Consider the following 11405-nt stretch of genomic DNA (forward strand, 5'->3'; position numbering starts at 1 on the left):
GTCGAAAGTTAAAATAAAATGTGTACGTATTAGCAAAGTGTTTTGCCGAAAGTACACATTTCCGTATGTACCTAATGTCGAAAACAGCTGTGAATTGTCAAAAATGTCATTTTCGACAATTAACAGCACTCCCACCCTTCCCTTAACTCCCTACCTAACTAGCCTAAACTGCTGCCCCCCACACCCCCCAACTTAATATTCCAACTCCGAGATCGCACTACAATGAGGAAAGGGATGTATTTCCCTAACCGCACTGTACCGCGATCCCCTTACATGAGCGAACGTTATAATTGCGAATGCACAGTCCATTCGCAATAACGGTCACTCACATAACCTGCCAAACTATGAAGTATTCGAACATATGTTGTTCGAATACTTCATAGTCATGCAATTGCATGCTATTGTGATAGTAAACCATATATATATATATATATATATATATATACATATATATATATATATATATATATATATATATATATATATATATATATATATATATATATATCTTATTTTCATAATCTAGAAAGAATTGAAACAACTGCATACCTGATGGTCCTAAACAAGAGTAAAAGTGTCTATGATTATTTTGCAAAATTATATTGTTGCTTTGGCAGAATATTTATGATTTGTTTAGAATGCAGTAGTTTATTAATGGCAATAGCTATGTTTATGACATATTTGGGGTTTTTCAGAATTCTGACAGGTTTATCTAGATGCTTAAAGCTGTTAAATAATTCAACAATACTGATTTGTGGTGAGTGAAATGTTATTTTGAATTCTTGGTTAGATAGAGCTCTTCCAGCAACAATGTGATATATATATACATATATATATATATATATATATATATATATATATATATATATCTACACACACACACACACACACACACACACACACACACACACACACACACACACACACACACACACACACACACACACACACCAAGTAAGACACGGCTCATTATTAGAGACATTTCCTTAGAAGAAAAAAATGTTGTATGTCCATGGGTGTCATAAAGTTTTTCTAGGAATGATTGTTTTTAACTGCCTCAAAGAACTAGTTAGGTTGTTGTTTGTCTTTTCGACTTTTCCCAGTTAGGGTTCGCCACAGCAGAACTCCAGTCCGCTAATGATTGGCAGTAGATTTTTATGGTGCTGAGTTGCCAGCCTGACGCCCAACCTTCAGTGAAGGCACGCCCATTCACGCATGTCTTTCGAATGCCACTCGACCGCGAGGAGGACATGCAGACTCCACACAGAAGGCACCCTAGCCGAGAATCTAACAGAAGAACCTCTTGCTGTGAGGCAACAACACTACCGCTGCACCACCGCAGCAAAGAACTAGTTAGGTGATAGTGATTATTATATTCTGCAAAATAATTTTTTCAGGTAATTTTTCTACTAACTTAGCAATTTTTATATATTTAATGTATCATCATTGTGCAATTAATTATGAACCATTTCTTGGCAAATAATTTATCACCAGCAGTCTCTTTTGAGGATTCAAGCCTCTATTTGTGGACAGTGACATTGTACAGATACTGCTCAATCTTCTGATAGTCGATCAAAAATATTTCACACCATAAAGAAAGTATGAACACTCTCTACTTTGACACTGATAACATTCAATTATTTCCTCCCTGCAGTATGAATGAGCTCACACCTGAGACAGAAAAAGACAGCTGCAGCCACACAAAGAGCAATAAAGTAGTAGTCAATACACAGCCATAAACACCAAGCATATAGACAAACACAGAGGAATGAAGTGGCATAGAAAGGTTAATACGACAGGGCATCACCTGTGTAGTAACACTGAAAGGGCAGCAGAGGACAACCTATAAACATCACATAGAGAGAAACCCTGTGGGGGGTGAGCCTACAGTGACCCCCCAAAAATCAGAAACTAATAAAAGTAGTTCTCCAATAATAGAAAAAAATGCGTATGAAGACTGATGCATACAGATATCCTGCTCATAAGATATACATAAACAGACAGATGAAAACACACAAGGTATTGAACGAGAAATGCAAATATATACTGAAAATGAAGGTACCACACATAGAAAAAACTCCTAAAAGAGATTGTAGACATATACAGCAGTGGAATGCGAACAAAAAGAACAGCAAGACTATGTTCATACAAATAAAGATGGAGTATAGAACTTAACCACTGTATGATAGCCTTAGAGCTACCATGCCTGTCAGCAGCTGCACATTTAATGTCAGTAGTGGAGGGCTGTTAGATGGTGACTTGGGTGCTGTGTAACAGTGCATGTCCCTATATCATTGTAAACATGACTGTATGGCCTATGTGATGAGATGGGCACTACTTGGTGTTACAGCTGTAGTACTTGTTACTGAGTGTAGCTCACAGTGCAGGTACTCAGTAATGCTGTGGATTCCTATGGATGGTGGTACCATGGGATACATCTTCCCCAACATTTCAAGGCCAGCAGAAACAAACCAGACCCCATTACCTTGCATGCTGGTGTAGTCACTGTAAGATGGCATTTCAACAGTGGGACTGACCATAGCTCATGTGCCTGAGTATAACAGCAAAACATTTCACTATCTGTCCATGGAAACACCTGCTGTGATATTCCTAGACAGTGAACCATATCATAGGCTACACAGCATTCCCCATCTCGTACCCCACATTATCCATTTTAATTGTCCTTGATAGTCATGGATGTCCTAATGAGTACAGTGAGCAGAAACAGACAGCAACAGAGCTCAAGAACTTCCTATATAGCAGGTATTAGATTCCTATAATCCTGTGTTCTGGTATAAAACAAAATTCTGGCTTAACCAGGTGAATGGAACTTTCTTAGGACAGTATCTTTACATAAATGCTGCATGCACCAACAATACCTTGTATTTATGCAGTAAATCTGTTAGTATTCCCTAAGTAATAATTATGTTCTGCTGCAGTAATTGTTCAGCAGAAGACATGCCATTAGGCTTTTTTTTTAACTTATCTCTGTATCAGCTGCCACATATCACATTGGGTGTTCATGATGCAGACTCCGACTTTCTCTCCCTGTCTCTCAGACATCTCCATGGTGTGGCTAATCTGTGAGGAACTCATCACTACAGAGCAGTAGTAAATAAGAGAAAGTTTACTACAAAAACTTTACCACTAATGTATCTACATTCATACAGTGGAAACATGTCAAATAAACCCCAGTCTAATTTCCATGTCTGACTGTATTGATGGCAGTCTGACATATGTATATGTGTCTCATACGTTTAGCGCAGTTATAATCCCATACACTGAACCGTAGCTTCACATGCACATCACGTGTCATGTAGCAATGGGCGGGTAATATCAGTTACATAGTTATGTGCTGATGTTACATTCAAATTGGCACCTTTTTAAGACAGCACAGATACCTTCTAATAACTGCATAAACAATAGATGACAGTGAGGAGCTGCTTCCCAGCATGACATTTCTGGCAGACAGTCACCATGGGCAGGCACATTAAATTAGTTGGAGTGGTTTGTTTGTCTAGAATCTGTTTATTTTCCCAGGCAGCATCTAGGTCATTTATTCAACCTTCTTTGTCTCTGCTAGCATGTTTTCCCTTTATCACAGTTAATAATGGCAGGGGGACCCTATAGATGTGCAGCAATCGTTCTTGGTTGGTGTATAACAACCTATGTCCTTTGTAGCATTTGTTGGGTAACTGTAAGTTATAGGCTGTCTTATGGGATTACATAATATTTGTCTTTTGTAGGCCACCTCTGTATCATGCTGGTACCTTGGTGGTATAGTCTAGGAACAACCACATCCACAGTGCCCATTGTCACAGAACTATTCAACACTGTGCAACCACATCCATCTTTTGCCCACAAATGGGATGCATTTAGGGCAGTTATTTGCAGGAACCATTTCTCTTCAAAAACAATTATGGGCATTCCTTCATTGAAGGTTGTGCGTTAGGCCCGGCAAACCAGCACGTAAAACTCTACTGCCAATCATTAGTGGACCGGAGTTCCACTGTGGCGACCCCTAACCGGGAAAAGCTGAAAGACACAAACAAACAAACATTAACTCAGCAGATTAAACAAAATGACTTATAGTTATAGGTCATATTTTAAAAAATTTTATATTTTTTACTATTTCAAATATAGTACAAATTAGAAAGACAAAACAGAAAATGAAGCAATAGAACCAGAATAGTTATCTGCTCCATTGGATAAACTCTTAACATCTCACTGTTGATGACTGCAAACTAGATTCTGTATTATGATAACGTGTTTAACTTGATCACTATGTCTAAGTTATTAGAACATCCTTTTTGTCATGTCAAAACTTGAGAAGTATACGATCTTAAATGGGACTAAGATATTAATATCACCTAAGCAAAAAATCCATAAAAGTGAACATGAAATTTGCTAAACTTACTGAAAGGGGCATAAAAATGCTTACCAGAAACTTAGATGGGGAGTCTGCCTGATTGGGTGACCATCAAGATAGTTTTTCAAGTTTTTGATTAAGATTTTTTTCTTTTTTTTTTTTAATATTGTGATTACATAGTATACCTAAGGGAAAATGTGTGGTGCACTGCGAATGGAGAAGATGGTACTAATTACCAGGACGGCTAGAGATGCTAATTGCTGATTATCAGCTCTAGTCTATATTATACCTTGATTATTATCTTTGTAACTAAAACAGAGATGCCAGAATGATGACAGCGTTAAGCAACATCTTGCACACATATCACTTGCAATTATTTGTTTTGAAGTGTCCTTTTTTACAGAACTATTATTATGAGAATATTGTAATCATTATGATGAAATGCTTTGAAGCAACAGAGCTTCTGTACAGCAAGAATTACAATTACATTTTTCTTGTCCTTATAGTCATACTGTACAAATTATACACTATAATAATAGGTACTACCAATGATGTTTCTACCTTCTATAAATTCTCAGCAACCTCAATCCTTGCAAGACAGCAAAGCAGCTCATCCTGAATGGCAAAAGACTAAACATTTCATGACATATCCCACAGAGACCAAAGTCTACATCCTCTGTTACCCCTTTACATAAAAGATGCAACACTGGACAGGTGCACTACTTCAAATACTTAGGTATCACACTAGATAATAATAGAAAAGACACTTTGGTATGACAGGCCCTCCACCGTCAGTCAGAGACTGACTATATGGAGTACAACATGCAATCTTTTATCCATAACTATTAATACTCCACTCTTACTCAGGCGTACTACTAAGCTAACCTCAACCAGCCCCAGTTTGTAAATTCTTGGACCTAAACTTGAAGACTCACTTCCAAAACAAATTCATAATTGCTTCACTTACAGCAACTCTGGTAGCAAATCAACTAACTACCTGCCACTGCTTTAAAATGCCTGTAATCACCTAAGCAATGGCTTGATGATACTAAGTATCCTTTCAGTGTATCTCACTCCCATACCTCTCAACTGCCCAGATTTTTGCAGAATGACCACCTTTTTGCCTCTTATTTTTGGCCTGTTCCTCATACACTTTGTGGTTTTCTGACAAATCACTAATATGATCTGATGATTAAAGTCACTAAATAGACATGCCTTTGGGTTTCAGACTTCATGTCCTTCAGACAATGCATGCTACACAAGTTATTTTATTCTAGCAACATTCTATAATTATAAGAGCAATATTTAACGTGTCCCTATATTTGGCCCTTTGTCTCCACATTATATCATGCTTTGTCCAGATTTCTTGTGCCAAGAAGTTAAGAGGTATGCTCACTGCTATATTACCCTAGTGTTAATCTGTATGCTCTAGTACTTATTCCTCTCTAACTACTACTTACCTACTTTCTTTGCAAATGAAGGTCTACAAAATTATTCCCTCTCTCTTCAATAAAATGTTACACCATAAGTGTTAACACCCTTTAAATGAGCTATGACTGTTGGAAATATTTTTCCTGCTTTTATAGTACATATGCAAATATATATTAATTAGACAATTGTGCCATCATTTTGCTACCCTATTGCTGCTTCTCTGTTTTGTTATTTTATGTCTTTTTATTAGCTGTCTTACTTCTGTTGTATTTCACAGGCCATGTCTAAAATGAGGACCTGTTCTGGATCAGTCTACTATCCTGGTTAAGAGCCACAAACAAATTAATAAACAAATAAATAGATAAATCTATCAATGTGATGATAGCTATGCTTATTATTTTTTAGGTGACAATGTGACTTAGTCTGCAATGTCTCTTGTAGAACAACAGGTGTGTTGTACCTTTAAGAAACATTTCCAAGATCTGTGTGTGCATATAAATACCAAGCACGTTAGCTTCAGTGCCATTTTGAAGGTGCAGCCAGAATATTAACATCCATGTGCATGATAGCTTATCTGTTTGTTACTTGACCTCATTTATGATGTGTTTTCATACAATAAAGCTGCTTGAACAAGAACCCACAATGCTCACTTGTTTTATCCTGAATTGGCAACACAGAACTGGGATTGCAAAGATTAATCTTCAGAGCAAAAAGGTGAAGAGGTAATGGCAAAGGCAAACTAAAAGAACAAGAGCGAAAAAGGGACAGAAACAAGTTAAAGGTAAAGAGAATACACACAAATGATTAAGTTATTGAAAGAGGTTAAACGGAGCATTACAAGGGCACAAAATGTATTGTTAAGCAAACAAATGGCACAGAAAAGTTTATTAAGTAAACGAGAAATAAAAAAGAGCTCATTGATCAGACAAAATGTTTGAATCCGAGTTATTTGATAAAACAAGTATTAGAAAAGTACATAAAGGGTTCAGAATTGCCTCAGAATTGTAAAATGAACATGTTTAAAGTAAAACAAGCATGTTTAGAGTTAAAATGAGCACAAGAAAGTACAATGGGCCTGAAAAGAGATTAAATGAGCAAAATGAATATAACATAAGGGCATAAAGGGCATAAAAGGCACATTAAGAGATTCAATGAGCGAAACGACTATGATAGAAAGAGAAAAAAAGGGCACAATGATTATAAGTAAAGCAAAGGCAATTGCATGTGTTTTGGGTGAATTACTGTGTTTGGTACAAATTGCTACTTTGTATTGCTTGAAGCCTTGAATAGCATTCTTAGAGTTGTTTGAAGTATTTCAAAGTGTGTAAACGTGCTTACAGTGTCTGCTTATTGCTGTGCATTAATTCTGAAGAGTTTTGTTGTGTGCAAAGTGCAACTAATTTGTAAAGTACAGTCAAGTGAAGCCATTTTGAAAAGTTTCTTCTGCCTGGGTGTGTCTCTTCACAGAGTGCCACTATTACAGAGTATCTCTTGTATTATAGAGAGTTGTTTGGCAAAGTGTAGCCTTTTTGGGGAGATTTCAGTGTGATTTTATTGACAAAATGCAGTTATTGTAAGGTGTTTCTCATTCTGAGCTTCTTCTGCCCAATGCATCCGCAAGCTGCAATCACTTTTAAAAAGTTTATTTGCAAATTGCAGTTACTTCGAAATGTTTATTCGCAAAGTGCCATTACTTCGAAACAACTCATTCACAAATTGCCATTACATTGAGATAGTTTATTGGCAAATCGCAATTACGTCGATAGAGTTCATTTGTAAAGTGCAGTTATTTCAAAATGTTGCTTGCCCTCAGCTTCTATTGATCAGTTTATTCTCACTGTGCAGTTGTTTGAAGTGCTTCTTAAAATAATGGTAAATGACTTTGGCAGTAAATTGTTAATAAGTGGCTTTGGCGTGATTACAAGGCAAAGGCTTGTATAGTAAAATGATAATAAATGACTTTAGCATTTTGTCTTTACAAGATAAATGGCTTGTATAGTAAAGAAATAATTTCAAAGCAAATGGCCTTACAGTAAAGATATTTCAAAGTGTTGCAGTGCCCAGGAAATTTATTTCATGAAATTCAGTTATACAGAGGCTCATTGTGTTGTTACAGGTACTGGCATAAATTTCGAGCACATGTATACGTGTATGTACAAGTGTGTGTGTGCATATTTGCAAGAGTTTTCACTGAGATATGCAATATGGCAGATGGATTTTGCAAGCCACAACCACTTGTATTTGATCAGAATATTGCAGAGAACTGAAGAATATTTGAGCAAGAATACAATATATTTATACAAGCAGTTTATTCTGATACATGATGCACGTACCAGGGCATTCATTTTGCTGAACCTAGCAGAGTCAAGTCAGAAGCCATTGAAAGAGAGCGTTCATTTGTCTATGCACCAGCAGAGTATAAAGGTGAAGGAGAAACTTGTGTTGTTGTGCAGGCTGAATCAAGGGAAGACCCCGAGCATTTAAAGCACAAATTTAGAGAGATGTGTAACCCTCAGACTAATGTTACACTAGAGAGGCATTTGTTTTGCATGAGAGATCAAAAGCAAGGGGAAACTTTTACAGCTTATATTACTGATTTAAGAAACAAATCTAAAATGTGTAGGTCTGGTGATTTAAAGGATGAGTTAATAAAAGACAGACTTGTGTGTTGTATTAATAATGCTGCTGTGGGAAAGATTTTGCTTTGTGACAGTAATTTAACACTGAGTAAAGCCATCGAGATTTGTCAGATAAGTTATGGAAAGCCATACAAATATGCTGGCTAGTGATAAGAGCATGGTTTCAGTAGGCTCCAGAGCTCATGTAGACATCATGCAACATGTGACAGGCAAAAGCAGGCCTAAGCACATGTGGCAGCAGCAGCCCCTGTGAGACTTCCAGGTAAAACCTTTAGTCTTCTAGCACATTTCAAGGACGGTTCAGTGAAAGGAGCATGCTCAGTGCAAAACCAAGTGTACCTAGTGCAAAACACTCAATACAGCAAAAGTGTGAATTAGCAAAACCCAAATCAAGCTTTATTGTTAACTGTCACAATTGTGGTGCTAACCATGAGCCCAGAAGAGAAAAGTGCATGGCATTTAGTCAGCAATGTCACAGGTGTAAGAAATAGAACAATTTTCAAAGATTTTGTAAATCAAGTAAGCCTCACATAGTTGCAAAGAAGGGTCTCTCCAAAAAGCAAGTTGATCAAATAGACCTGCAACAGTCTACTTTCTATGTAGACAGTGCATCAGTGATTAGTGAAAAGACTGATGCAGTAGATTTGTTGACAAGAAATGAAGTGTTTTGTGCTGTCCAGATCAATGACAAATCCACCAAGCTTAAAGTGGACACTGGTTCCAAGTGCAATGTCACATCTGCAGATACTTTTGCAAGGGTCAGAGCTGGTGAACAACTAAATGTGACTAGTTGTGCAAAACGTATGGCTTATGGAGATGAAGAGATTCAAATCGAAGGCTCAGTAGTGCTTTCATATTATGTGCTAAGAGCTGTTATAGCCTATTGTTCTATGAGGTTCAAAGACCTGTGCAGTCATCATTGTATCTCAGAGATAGTCTGAAAATGAATCGGTTTTATTTTACCAAACAAGGTCATCAAATAAGCACATGTCCTGGTTCCAGCTTCACCAATGCTTTTTTTTCAGAGTATGCTGATGTTTTGGGCAAACTTCCAGTTGTGTATTCCATGAAATTAGACCCAGATATCAGTTCAGTGGTCAGACCAGCAAGAAATGTTCCAATAGCTATGCAGCATAAGGTCAAAGCCCAAATGGACAAAATGGTGCAACAAGGTGTAATTTGTCCAATTACAGAACCTACTGAATGGGGGTTGTCCATGGTAGCAGCTCATAAAAAAAGGCTCAGATGAAATCAGAATATGTATTGACCCAAGAAATTTGAAGAAAGCCTTGAAGAGACCACATCACCCCATGTGTACAGTCGAAGAGGTTGCAGCCCTGATACCGAATGCCACTGTTTTTTTCTGTCTTAGATGCTAAGAGTTAATTTTGGCAAGATGATGCTTGATTGCAACTCTTCATTACTTACAACATCCAGTACTCCATTTGGAAGTTACAGATTCCTCAGGATGCCATTTGGAATAAATTCTGCAAGTGAAGTCTTCTAGAGTACAATGTAGCAAATTTTTTCAGGTTATCCATGTGCCACAATAGTAGATGATATATTGGTCGGAGGCAATAGTGACATAGAGCATGACAGAAATCTTAAAAGAGTTCTAGACAGAGCACGTGAAGTGAACTTAAATCTTAATTCTCTCAAGTGCAAATTCAAACTGCCAGAAATTGCATATGTAGGTCATTTATTTATAAGTATGGGCTTGATACCAGACCCATCCAAACAAGCAGCCATTTTTGAGGTGCCAGGACCAGATAATGTGCAAGCTCTACAGTGTTTTCTTGTATGGTCAATTACTTAAGCAAGTTTATAGCAGATTTCAGTGAGTTGACAGCACCTTTGAGAGAGCTCACAAGTGAAAATATCACTTGGTCATGGCTAAACCAGCACCATAGAGCATTTGAAGTTCTTAAGCAGAAAATTGTCAACCCCCCCCAAACATTAAGATACTATGATGTCAACAAACCAGTAACTCTTTCCTGCAATATTTCAAAATTTGCTTTAGGTGCAGTAATTCTCCAAGAAGGCAAGCCAGTAGCCTACACATCTAGAACACTTACCTAGTCTGAGATGCAGTATGCTCAAATTGAGAAGGAACTTTTGGCAATAGTGTTTGCATGTTCCAAGTTTCATGATTATATCTGTGGTCAAGAAATACAAATTGAAACTGATCATCAACCTTTGGTCACTATTTTAAAGAAGCCTATGCATTCAGCTCCAGTGAAATTACAAAGAATGATGCTCAAATTGCAAAAGTACAACTTTAAAATGGCCTATGCGAAAGGCAAACTTCTTTATCTGGCTGATACCTTATCCAGAGTGCCTAGAAATACCACAGAATAGCTTCATGCAGAAAAGTTTTACTCTGATGTCATGGAAGTGCATAGTTTTTCTACCACAAGACTTGATGAGCTGAGAGATCATGCAATGTCGGATCCAGTTTTGCAGAAGCTCAATCACTATATCGGTACTGGATGGCCATCGAAGCAGTTCAGTGTGCCCCAAAAGGTGCAATCTTACTTTCCTTACAGAGATGAGTAGTTGATGGAAGATGGCATTCTTTTCAAAGGTCCTAAAATTGTTGTTCCTGCTTCCTTCCACCAAGAATATATCTAGATTTTGCATCGTGGTCACTTGGGTTCCAAATCTACTAAGGGAAGAGAAAGAGGACTAGTATTTTGGACTTCTCTAGCGAAAGACATTGATAGATTACTTTCTTCATGTTCAGTGTGTAATAGTACTAAAGTGCATTTGCAAAGAGAGCCACTTCAGCTAAGTCAAATTCCTGATCGGGTCTATATTAGAACATCGAAGTTTCAAAACTTTGAATATTCTAATATCGACCCCTATTCAGTGAAAGCTGAAAATATCGAAGCAACAGAGAAACAAATTATTTCCTAGGGAAAGAATTCAGTTGTCCGTTTCTGTTGCTTTGGTATTTTCAGAGCTGT

Source organism: Protopterus annectens, chromosome 1.part1 (assembly GCF_019279795.1).
Source record: "Protopterus annectens isolate FY-2018-M chromosome 1.part1, PAN1.0, whole genome shotgun sequence".
Lineage (NCBI taxonomy): Eukaryota > Metazoa > Chordata > Ceratodontiformes > Protopteridae > Protopterus > Protopterus annectens.